The following is an 11,310-nucleotide window of genomic DNA, read 5'->3' on the forward strand; positions in this document are numbered from 1 at the left end:
AATTTCCTTGTAGAATGTGAATATTAGAATGTGTCAAGAGGGTATATGACTTGTTGCTTAAATTAAATTTTGGATTGTGGGACATGTATTTTGTAGTATTATATGTTTTGTACAATTTCGTTGTTTACATGTCTATGCCAATCATTTTACATGGAAAGTGCAACTGCAAATCTTAGGACATTTTTGGTTGGGCATGAGGTGTAAACATAAATAATAACTAGCTTTATAGACTGGAAACAGGGAGTCGGTGGCGAAGTAATATGCATTTTTTTCCTGTATGTGTAATAGCATATGGATTGTTAAGGCTCGTGAACACGAATGTGGGCTTTTTCTTGTTCATTTGTTTAAGCTTAATCGGACAAACAAACAAGCACGGACACTTATACGAACAAATTGTTTTGCACACGCTCATTAATTAAGAAGATATGATTGTTTGTGTTTGTTCATAAACGAACTCACATACATCAAAATTTATACAGTATTTTAAAAAAATAACTTTATTAAAGTTAGAATATCCGCAATATTCATATTCTTATACTTTTGTTCATGTTTAAGTATGCATATATTTATAGAATATTTAATACATATGTACATATATACTATTTGTATACGAATGAATATATATAAATCTTGGTTACGCCTCAGGCTACACACTCGTGTGCAAGCCTTTGTTCTTTTGACTGCCTTAGGCGATGGGTGTACAAGAGGCGCATGCACGAGGTGCGTCTCTTGTACATGGAAAGATTTTGTTCATCGGGTTGTATTTTTAGTTTTTAGGTAGCACATATCGGTTACTTATATAATACATAATATATATAGAGATTATTTATATCTAAATTTTGGGTATGTGATGATAGAAAACTATGGAAAATATAAAATGAGTTACATAAATACCTTACGCCTTGCATACATGATGAGTGCGCTTTGCACCTTGGCTTGGCTTTGTGGACCCAATCACCTCGGTTCGCCTCACCGTTCTTAAAACAAGACACACATGAGAAATGTATTGAGCGTTTATGAACAAATAAGGAGCTTGTTCTTATTTGTGCATGTAAATAGTTGAACATAAAATCTTGCTCATGTTATAAAAGGACATAAAACATGTAGAATTGGAACTAACACCTGATGCATAAACAACCGGGCCTACTGCAGTCGATGATGGTGGCGCAGGCGGCATAGTTTCTAGCCAGGTCTTGCCGAACAATTGAAAAATGACAACAACTAAGTTTATGGTAGTTTTCACACTTAAGCACAATGATAGACTACTAGTAGGCTAAGGGACTACACCAGTGGTGGTGAAACAGCTGAACATTGTAAGAAAAACAAGAGATCGGCATGGAAGTAAATAACATAATTAGTTAATTCAGAAAAAAAAGAAGATGATATTGAACATTAAGTTATAGAGAATGTATGTACATGCTAACTATGCATTCAGTTTTTTCTACTAAGGTCACCTATGCAAGGGTTGCGACGGGATGAGTTTGGGACGAGTTTTAGTATTCCCAGCCTTGTATTCAATTGTAAAGCTCTATCTCATACATGCTGGGTACCGGGTTACCCGTTGCTCTTTGGTTCTACTTGTTTCCCTATTTATTGTGTTATGTGGTTATAAGTTACATGTCGGGATTCCCATTGAAACTCGACCCCATATACTCTTCTAAAAGCAAACTTAAAAGTTGTCAAGTTCTAAATTACAAGTCTAACATATCTTCTATAATAACTTTTTAGTTTATTACAACCTCTGACTAGTTCAAAATATTATTGCTATATATTTGTGATAATATATTCGGTTTTGAAATAGGTTCCAATGCGGGTTAGTGGGTATGGTACATGCCTTGGATAATTGGGTGATTCTCACTTAGTGTGTTCGTATATTTGCTTCGATACTCATCTTAAGTTTTGGGCTTTAGTTTTTTTATAGAGCTCGGTTATTTTATCATCCCTGCACGGCTGCGCGCACATGTATTATAACTATTCATAAAACCATCCAACTATACATCTTGGATAATTAATATCAATAAACAGCATGTGTTGTGGAATCTCTTAGGGCGCGCGTTCGTTTCATGAAATAGAATGAAATTGGAATTTGAATAGGATTTGGAATTTGAAGGAATTGGATTTGGAATCTGAACATTACAATAGGAATTGGAATTGAGGGGAATTGAAATCCAAATACATTCTTAATGTTTGTTTAACTAATGAACAAAAATCAAGAAGGTTTTTTTTTTTTTACAATTATAACGGCGAAAACATTTTAGTTTTTTAGATTTTTTGTTTTTTATTTATATTTTGCGTTATGTTTTTTTTATGGGTTTTCTATTAAGATCAAAAACCCCTCAAAAAATATTCAAAAATAATAAAAAAAAATTCATAACTTAAAATATAAATTAAAAACAAAAAAAGGTAAAAAAAACTAAAATGTTTTATTTATTCGTTGTTTTCGTTAAAAAAAACAAAAAAAAACACCCTCGACATAAGATTAGAATAAATATTCTTGAATTCCTCCATATTTTGAAAGGATTTGAAATCCTTCTATTTAAAGGAATTTGAAGGAATTGAATTCCAATTCCAATTCTTTGAACCGAACACACCAAAATGAAATTAAGATTCCAATTCCAACGAATACGACATGTCATGGGATTTTAATTCCAATTCCTTTGAATTTCCACAAATTCTATGAAACGAACACGGGGTTAAGATTTTGTAGAAAATAACAATTTAACATGTCGATATCTCACCAAGGTTAGGTTTTGATAAAAAACGTAATCACGTATATTACTTTGACATGCTGAAAGAGATCACATGTTAAATTTGATATAATAAAATATAAGATGCATACTTGTTTAACTGATATGATGGTTCTAAAGTTTAATACATGTGTGATAGTTTTGATTTAACAAAGCAAAATCGCATTTGTTGAATTTGATATAATTAAATACATACTTGTGTAGCCTATATGATGGTTCTAAAATCTAATGCATGTGTGCTTTTAATTTTTTTAAAAAAATGGAATACTCGTTTTTTGCAAGTTTGTTTGTTTTTTAATAAATAATGAGGTTTATGCATTTGAACATATTTTGAAAGTATACTTTTGTGACTTTGTATCTAATTTCTCAAATATTTGATTTTATTCATCAAAGATAAATTATAACGTCACCTTTTGGATTTTTATTTTTTTAATTCAAGTAAATAATACAAATATTACGAACACGTTACATGAAGGTTAAAGACTGACACAAGCAAATACTATAAAGCAATAGTAACTATTGCTATGATTATTCACATTTTGCCTTTTCTTATAAATTACTGAAAGTCTATAAATAGTTAGGTTTGGTTTGTGCAGATTCTATTACATGCAAAATTAAAACCGAATTGTAAGCTCAGGCTTTACAAAACAAAAAAAATAAAACCAAAATTGTTGGTTTTGTTTTGGATTATATTTTCGGTTTCGAATTGGCTTTTTTGGTTTTGGATCGGTATGCCCACTTACTACACCCTTAAGCCTCTTTTAAATAAAGAAAGTTTTAATCAAACTTATTAAAGTATTATGACTTGCTTTTTATACATATTTGTGGTGTGTGTGTAGTATGCACATGCTATCATATAAAAAATCCACATGATAACCGTGTTTAGGTTTGGAATCATTAAAACTTATTGAAGCTTGGGACTTTAACTCATTTAAGTTGGTGGGTGGGTAGATTTAATCGCTGCCTTAATATGAAACTATTTTTACATTTATTTTTTACTTTTTGCTATTGATGTAGTTGACCTAATAAAAGTACAAAATCTAGAGAATATATGACCTAATTCTTGGCAAGTAAAGACAATGTACTTTTTAAAAAGGAAAAGTCTGTCTGATTTCTATGATTTTGCTTTTTGACTTGGAGTAATCAACCTAATGAATGATGGTGTTGTCCAAGTAGTAGTGAATAGAGGGAACAAAGTGACCATTTTACAGTTTTTACTTGTACCTTTCAAGTATTACCGCCCAGCTTTGCTTTACTTTTGTGGTGCTTCTGTTACCATCATTGTTTCAAATATAAAAAAAAGGATTACAAGTTTGAAGTTTTAATGGGGAAAGGAAAAATAAATGATGGAATAATGACAAACTTAGTTCTTGTATTACAATTTATTCAACAAAATATATTAAATATGTTGGTTGAATAAAAAATCTGTCTTTTAGGTAAAGAAACACACATTTCAAAAAAAAAAGGTAAAGAAACACTTTTTTTTCAAACTAATAGTGTTTTTACATCAATATTAGTTGTCTCCTTCGCCAGTTGCTTTTACTAGCTCAACTTTTGCTTTGAATAGTAGAACTTGTTATCAGAAAACTCACTAAACCCTTCAATGTTCAGCTAATCCACATAATCAAGTAAAAATTATCGACCCAACCTTAATACCACTTGTTAGAGACTTGTATCGATAAGTTTTTCATACACCAGTTACTTTATTAAGTCAACTTTACTTTAACCTTCGCAACAATCCGAGTGACTAAAGAGAACGTAAGATTATATGAATACTTGCATCGCTTTGAGAACACTTTACCACAACTATTTTATAACTTACATACTAGGTTTATATCAAACACGAGTGTATAACTAGGATCTATTTACATGAACATTTCTAGATCAGTGTATACATCCTTCATGTATTTACATGTCTAGACCACAACTTTTAAGCATTTACATTAAGTCTAAGAATACTCTTAAAACTTTTCTTGCAATTTTACCTTTCTAATGTCGTGTTGTGGTCACATGAGTGTGAAAAAAAAGTGTTGTCATGTAGGCATGAGTGTTTCCACCCTCACACTCACTATGGTGTGTTATAATCATTTGAGCGTAAGCCAAATTTGTAGTTAATTATTTAATCCATCTCATTAATTATTTAAATAAATGTTTTTAAACATTTAATATAAATTATATATAAATGATTCCTTATCTACCAAAATGTGAATCCGGGTACATATCAAAACTGCTTACGAAACAAAAAAAAAAATACTTTTTATTTATAAACAACTTCGTTTTCGTTAAAATTTATATTTGAATATTCTGAAGAAATAAAAAAGACTGGCCAATCAATTTTTTTTTTAAATTGTCGAGCACAAATTCTTTGTAAATAATTTAAATCAAGTCTAAATTAAACAATAATAACAAATGAAAGGGTTTTTGAATGGGTTATTGAACGAAGAGAATTAAGTAGAGAGATTTTATTCGCTTCAACAAAGAAAATAGATTTTTGAATTGAGCATGATGTCGGGGTGGGTGTGTAACTAGGGTGACACATGGGCGTAGATCATAATGCATTGCCTAAGGGTGGATGAGGCATCGAGATCGCCTCACCCAAGTCGCTAGGGTTGAGCTAGCACCCCCTCCCTATGGGAGTGGCCCTTCCAAGTAGCATGTGTGAATAGTGGAACTTGCTCGTAATTGTTTGCTTTTGACCGTTCCACCAGTATTTTTACTGTTTGTGTTTAAAGAAAAATTAATACCATTTTTCTACACTAAAAATACTTCTAAAATTACATAAAACTAAATCACATTCTATCTTTCTCTCTATTATAAAAATATATACTCCTAACCATGAATCCAAGCAGCCTAATGAACGAAAACAACAATATCAATCAAGCGAGCGTATGCAACTTAGATCTTTGAGTTTTGAGTCTAAAAGAATATTATTGTCATAGTGATTTAATTTTATCTTGTTATTACAATTAAGAACAAAGTTTTGTTAAGAGAATAATAAAAGTCAGTCATATTTCCTTTCTATATTTTTTCCTTTTCTGAAACTGGAAAATGATTTTCTTGTGCCTAAAAGACGTGTTAAAATAAACCAGCGGAGCTTGCTCCAATGTCCAATGGCCAGGAACATGATGGATGACCCAGATGTCCCGGGTTCGATTCTTGATTCCGACCGGATTTTACCAGAGCATTAAAACCTGTCGTGCCTTCGGGCGGGGTGAACCAACTGGGTTTTACCGCGAACGCCATGCCAAACTTGGATGCCAACGTGGATCCCGATCATGTCAACATAGTTGGCCTAAGTGAGATGGCGGGACACGACTTGTTCGCGCAGTGAGATAACTTAACTGTGAAAGCCACCATTTGAAAAATAAAAATAAAAGACGTGTTAAAATTATGAGGAAATAATAAGAAAGAAAATAGTTTAAACTCAACTCTCAACAATAAATTAAATGAAGTATCGATTTTTATTAATTTATATATAGAATTTTAAAGTTTTTTTTGACTGGTTTTGTTTATAACTGTTTTCTATATTATTTGAATACACTTGTTTATAAAATTAGCGGGAGTTTGCAGAGTGATATCAACAATATATGCTTTAATTCTTTTATACATCACACATACCCATACCACTCTTACATATGTAGATACAATTCAGAACATAGGACAAAAATTTGTGTCGACTCTTGTAATAAATTGACCATTTATATATTTTTCTTTTGTATGGTAGCCTTCTCGCTCAACAAGAACAAGAAGAGAGTGATGGTTAAGGCTTGAGATTTTAAGGTCACGGGTTCAAAACCCAACTCAATGGGCTTTTCTCACAGTGGTGAGTTTCCTTCTTAATGATTTTCTTGGGTAAGCTAGGCTTGTAAAGTCAAAATCAGTATGAACGGTTGAAATCCTGTCTTAGAAATATTAACTCGGGTATTGAGGAGTGGTTCCGAACATTGTTAAAAAATATGTTAAATTTGTGCAAAAGAATCAATTCAAAATTCGTATGATTCTTCTCAAGCAAAACCCCATCATCCGTTCAAATCTCCATCAAATAAGAAACCCTTCATATTTCATTATCTAAGTTTTGCCCTTTATGTTCTTAGCTATTTTTAGGGTCCCATATCTCTAAAGAAATTTCTTGGTTGCATAAGTGAGATTCTCACTAATTGAATGAACAATATAGTCGAAGCCTAATTGCATGATTATTGCTACAATAATATTGCCCTGTCTCATTTAACGGGTTATATCCTATGTACAACATGAAAATTTTGAAGTTTAGGAACAAATTATGAAAGAGATACATAATGGATTGAATTGACTAGCATAAGTATATAAGAGACGAAACTTGTGTATAGAGGCAAAAAAGTGAAAGAAACACATGAGAAAGGAAATCAATGAAGCCGTTGGTTATCGATCTTTTAAGGTAACTTAGCGAGAGCATTAAGAAAACAACTAGTTGTGATGGTTCCTTATGACGAGGGACGTCCAGTGGTAATGGTTGAGGTTATTGTAATTTTATCTTTACCGTAATTTAAAGATATGATTTATCTTAGTTTCCTTTGTAATTATCGTTATTGTTTCATATATACACTTGGTTAATAATATCTAGTACCTAATTGTTATTCTATATTTTTATCTCATACAAAATTTTGTGGTATTTTTATGAGATGAGTATCAAATTGTCGACTTATAATAATTTACTCTGTGCACACTGTTATTCTAAATAGTTCACCTCCAGTAATAGTATAATAATGCGTAATAACTATTGTAGATTTTTGTGCAAAATAATGTTACGTAAATGTCACATATACAAGAAAAAACAAAAGAGGTTTAAAAACTTCTACCGTGGACAAAGGAAGTTAAGAGATTTTGAAACTTTTGCCGTACGAAATATAGAGATTTTTCTTTCTTTCATAAATATAGTATTTCTTATAAAAAAATAAGAATTTTCTTATTTTCTTTATAAGATATGTATTTAAACCTTTACTATATTTTGTATTGCATATTTTATATATGTATTTATTTATTTATATTTGAACGTGAGATATTTGGACTCAAGATCTCTCAACCCTCTAGCATATTTTATTTATTTCATTTTTCATCGTTTGTTGTTTCATATATTATCTTGAATTATATACATATTTGTATTTAAATTATTTATGGTATTAATTCAGTTTTGAAAGCGATCCGTCTAGTGGACCAGCGAGATGACTTGTTCGATAATAAAAAGACATTATCTTATATGTTTGTAACCTTGGACGATCGAGCATTTATATAAAAAAAATATGTGTTTTCTAGAAGATAAAGAAAAATAATTTCTTTTTTCATTTTCTTGTAAAGGCGTTGAATCTTTTTCTTCTAAAGACAAAAATTCCTAATCCACAGTATTTAAACAGAGGGCATTTTGTAACCATTCCTAGTCGCAAATGATGTTGACCAAGAGCTGATTGTCTTTTTGCTTTTGGATCGGATTTTGTTGAAACAATGAAACATAAATATATTTGTTTTATGATGAAAAAGTCTTTTTAGTTCATAAAATAAATTATTCTTGTTTCCTAAAAAGTCTTTATTAATAAAAAAAAGGAATTAAAAACCAAAGTACCAAACCATACCTAAGCTTTGCCGCTCATCCCATACAACAAAAAAGGTAACTTCATATTTAACACTTAAAAAGCATTTGTAATGAGAACTTGACATGACACGATGGCTGTGGTGCGGTTGTTTACTATCGGAGACCGATGATGAAAATGAAAGTAATTAATGCTTCTAGTTATTAATTCATATATAAAACGTAAATATATATATATATATATATATATTAGAATGACAAAAATTGTAAAGTAATTGTGTTTAGACACGATTAGAGTTATATTAACACGAATGATACAACTAATATCAAGCATGGTGTATGTTTTTAATTCTAGATTTTGGGTAACTTGTTACAAACATTAAAATACCAAATATTCTTGTTAAATTACATGTTTAGATTAAAAGAGAAAAGAAAGCCTACAAAGAGTTTAGTTACATCAATACAAGTTTGCATGAGACAATATAATCATCATAAAAGTTAAATCTAAAGTTGTAATAAAGAAAGGAAAATTCAGCTCTTTATGATCAACATGCTTTCATCATTGTTGTTTACATTCCTAAGCAAAGATCTAGTTGAGAAAACACAATTTATTGTGCCAAAAAAGAAAGGTGAAGTCATAAAAAGAGGGCCCCTAAGCATGAAATGGCTCACTCATTTCAATTCTCTCCCTATGAATTTTGAGTGTGTGTGAGAGAGACAAAAGAGAGTAGAAAAGTTGTTGTCCTTTTCTGTCTGAATCCCATTTCTTGTGTCATGGAAAGCATTCTATACAAAACACAACGAAATCTTGACCATTTTACCAATTTGAGCTTTCATCCACATTTCTCATTCTGGTACAAAAGATCATGAAATCTTGAACCTTTTTACCAATGTAAGTTTCATGTATCATGAATCTTGTTACCCTTTTGAACCCTCAAATCCTTCTTAAATCTCAAATCTCAATTTACACCAATGCCCATCTCATTCAATAAAATTTTGAACCTTTTGAGCTCACTCAACTCCATTCTAGCTTCATGCACACAATTCCCGTATCATTAAACCTTTAAGCTTCATGTACTCAATTCTCATTCCATTCAAGAAATATTGAACTACTATAACACAAATTTCAAGAGGAGGGTTACAAAAGATCACCCACAAATCCTTTAAGCCTATGTATTTCATTCAAGAAATCTTGAACATTTGCAAGTTTTCTTGTTTCCCAAAAAGCCCCTAACTTTCCCACAACCCAATTCTCAAATGGAGGACAACAAAGGTAAAATCAAAGAAACATCACAAATCCTTTAAACCCATTCCATTCAAGAAATCTTGAACTTTTGCAAATTTCTATTTTTCCCCAAAAAGCCCCTAACTTTACCACCACCCAACTCCCAAACTGAGGGCAAAAAGGTAAAAAAAATTGAAAAACCAAGAAACATGAGGGATTTCCCATCTTGTTTTGGTGAAAATGGTGTCCAAATTGCTGATGCATCTTCTTCATCAGGTACCACTCTCTTCACTTCAACCACTCCCAACACAAAAAACAACCAAAATCTTGTAACATGTGTTTACCAATGCAAACTACACAGCTCATCAAGCTTCATAATCACCATTAACTGGTCCAAAAACTTAATGGGCCAAGCCCTTTTAGTTGAAATCAATGAACCCACAACCCGATCTCTCTCAAAACTAGAAATCAAATCAAATTTATTCTCCAAAAACAGAGGGTTCAAAACCATACAAATGGGTTCAAATTCAATCAACATTTTATGGGATCTTTCTTGTGCCAAATTCAGTTCTTCACCTGAACCCATTGAGAATTACTACTTGGCAGTTGTTGTAAACCAAGAATTGATATTGGTGTTGGGGGATATGGAGAAAGAATTGCATAAAAAGATGAATTATTCAATAAGTTGTTCAAAAAACTCTGTTTTAGTGTCGAAAACAGAGCATGTGTTTGGTAAGAAATTGTACTCAACTACTGCTCAGTTTTGTGGGAAGGGTCAAGTTCATGAGATCTTGATTGAGTGTGATGCAAACCCGGGTGACGACCCGGTTCTTTCGATCCGAATTGACGGGAAAATGGTGATGCAAGTGAAGAGGCTGCAATGGAAGTTTAGAGGGAACTATACAATATTAGTTGATGGGTTGCCTGTTGAGGTTTATTGGGATGTTTATAGTTGGTTTTTTGGTAAGTTAATGGGGAATGGGGTGTTTTTGTTTCAAACTTGTCTTTCCGCGGAGAAGTTGTGGGGGTCGGGTCAACCCGCGGGGAGTTGGTCCGGCCAGTTGGTTAAGGATCTCGGCCAGTCGTGTGGGCTTGGGTTTTCGTTGGTCGTGTTTGCGTGGAAAAACGAGTAGGGAGTCGTGGGAAACGAATCGTGGTTGGAAAATGGTTAGTAATAATAGAAAATGGATCGGTTATGGTTTGGGTTTGGTTTAAGCGGCGTTAATTGTGTTTGACCAAATTGATTCATGCACACCCCTTGTGTGGTCATTGGAAACATTTATTTGTACTCCTTTTATTTTTGGCTTTTTATTTAATAATTTGGAATGGTTCAAGTGATTTATTTTTGATTTATTTTTAATTGAGTAATATTGTGTTTTTAGCTGGTGGTGGAGTGGTAATGAATATTTTTGGTGTTTCGTGTGACCCATGGTCGATTCATGCCCCTGACATTTGGTTTCAGCGACACCAAGGTTGGGTGATGATGGGAGACTAAACGAGTATGTGGTGTTCACTAGTTGGTTTTTCTTGAATCGAACGGGTTTTATCCCACCGCACTGTCGTGCCTTCAGACAAATGTTCAAGGGCGTAGGCCTTAGGTGAGAGTTTTCCCTGAATCGAAATGTGAGTGTATCCCGATATGATGAATGTAGCCAGTAGTTCACTTGAAGGATTCATTGGTCGTTCAAAAAATATTGAGCAATGTTATGTTGTATATTTTGTTCATTGTCAACTTCTGTAAGCAATGGATCCTGCGTGCATGTTAGGACGAGACACGA

The sequence above is a fragment of the Bidens hawaiensis genome, unplaced genomic scaffold, assembly GCF_021521415.1.
Source record: "Bidens hawaiensis isolate Kalapana, Puna unplaced genomic scaffold, B.hawaiensis_p1.1 tig00007840_1, whole genome shotgun sequence".
NCBI lineage: Eukaryota > Viridiplantae > Streptophyta > Magnoliopsida > Asterales > Asteraceae > Bidens > Bidens hawaiensis.